This window comes from Mustela nivalis (assembly GCF_964662115.1).
Source record: "Mustela nivalis genome assembly, contig: HAP1_SCAFFOLD_391, whole genome shotgun sequence".
Lineage (NCBI taxonomy): Eukaryota > Metazoa > Chordata > Mammalia > Carnivora > Mustelidae > Mustela > Mustela nivalis.
This window is the reverse complement of record NW_028136260.1, coordinates 621,236-623,230: the sequence shown is the minus strand read 5'-3', so window position 1 is coordinate 623,230 and position 1,995 is coordinate 621,236. Positions and strand designations below refer to the sequence as shown.

Here is a 1,995-nt window from a genome sequence, read left to right as displayed (position 1 = left end):
GGTAAAGCAAGAAGATAAACAGATGTATACACACCCTGGCACAAAATTATCACTTATGTTTGGCTTCCTAGTCTCCTCGTGTTACTTATTTATCTTAACTTCTCTCTGAAATCAGGGAACACAGAATCTCAATCAGTAGACATTTTTCTACTGAATTACCCAATAGTCCGATCATACCCCTAATACTTTTTAAAATTATTTCACTCATAATCCCAAATCTGCTTTGCTTCCTCATCTTAGTACACTGTAATTTGATTTCAAAATGAGGACAGTTGTCAGTAATGCCACATTCATTCATCTATTTTACAATTCCATGTGCTTATAACTATGAAGATATGTTAATAACATCCATTCCAATATGCCACCCTAAATTTATTATCATGAAACAAGACCTCAAGAAAGAGAATTCAAAATCATCCATGTATTTGCAACTTATTGCAATAAAGCCTTTATCAATAGACTTCCCTGTGCACATGGTGGTCAAATTGCTGGTGAAAACCAGCCAGATCTATTACAAGCTTTCTCATGGCTTCTAGGTAACCCAAGTGAGCCTTTATTGATACTGGGAAGGGATAAAGCAGGGAAGGGATAAACAGTGCTATAAGATTTGGCTAGACAAAAGTAATGACTCTCATTACAAAGTGAGTATTTTTTTTTCAAGCTTTAGTTCAGTTTATTTTTCTTGTATAAAACTATGTAGTAGCCACAGCTGGAGCCTGGGTCCTCTGAACAGAGACTCTGGTGTGGGTCTTCACAAGATGGTCCGTGAACTCCTGATAGGGAGACTTGGTGAACACAGTCTCCTTCCAGAGATCAGGGGTGAGATAGCTGTAGGTCTTGGAGATGGCATCGAAAGTAGCCTTGGCAAAGTTCCCTAGGGTGGCAGTGCAGCCCCTGGCCGAGGTGTAGCAGTCGTCAATACCAGCCATCATCAGCAGTTTCTTGGGCACAGGGGCCGAGACAATGCCAGTGCCTCTGGGGGCGGGGATGAGACGCACCAGCACAGAGCCACAGCGGCCAGTCACCTTGCACGGGACAGTGTGGGGCTTGCCGATCTTGTTCCCCCAGTAGCCTCGCCGCACAGGGACAATGGAAAGCTTCGCCAGAATGATGGCTCCGCGGATGGCAGTGGCTACCTCCTTGGAACACTTGACATCCAAACCGACGTGTCCATTGTAATCTCCGATGGCGACAAATGCCTTGAACCTGGTCCGCTGGCCCGCGCGCGTCTGCTTCTGCACAGGCATGATCTTCAAAACCTCGTCCTTGAGGGAGGCTCCCAGGAAGAAGTCGATGATCTCAGACTCCTTGATGGGCAGGGAGAAGAGATAGATCTCCTCCAGGGACTTGATCTTCATGTCTTTGACCAGGCGGCCCAGCTTGGTGACGGGGATCCACTCCTTGTCCGCGGCCTTGCCCCCGCGAGCTCCGCGGCCTCGGCCCCGGCCCCGACCACGGCCCCGGCCCGCCCCGGCCCCGGATGCCGCTGCCGAAGCCACCGCGGAAACCGCCGCGGCCTCCCATTCCAGGGCCCCCGGGCCCTCCGGGCCCTCTCGCAGCACCGGCGTCATCCGCCATTTGGTGTTCTCTCGGAGAGGAAACAAAGTGAGTATTTTAAAGCAAAAGAGCCTGTTGGGAATATTGTTTTATAAAATAGTGGTTTTTTTTATTAACTTTTTAAAATTCAATTAGGTAACATATAGTGTACCAATAGTTTCAAATGTAGATTTCAGTTATTCATCCATAGCATATAATAGCTAATGCTCAGTACTTACTGTTATAGCTTCTTGAAAGCAGAATTTTAACCCACTGAGCCACCCAGGCGCCCTTGAAAGCAGAATTTTAGATCACATTTTCTGATTACTTCCATGTCGTACAACACTTTCCTGCTAGCAACCTTCAAAACATACTGTTTCTTAGAGGAATTTCTTTAATAATAAATAAATAGGAATTCATTTAAATTTATAAATATATAAAATAAATAGGAATTTATTT

The 1,995-nt window shown here is 45.6% G+C and overlaps 1 pseudogene across 1 annotated transcript; it reads right to left on the bottom strand.

Moving 5' to 3' along the window:
- Positions 1-648: 648 nt before the first annotated feature.
- On the bottom strand, positions 649-1,575 carry LOC309857107 (small ribosomal subunit protein uS5 pseudogene; annotated as a pseudogene). Its single transcript has one exon. The product of its transcript is annotated as a small ribosomal subunit protein uS5 pseudogene (transcript).
- Positions 1,576-1,995: the final 420 nt, after the last annotated feature.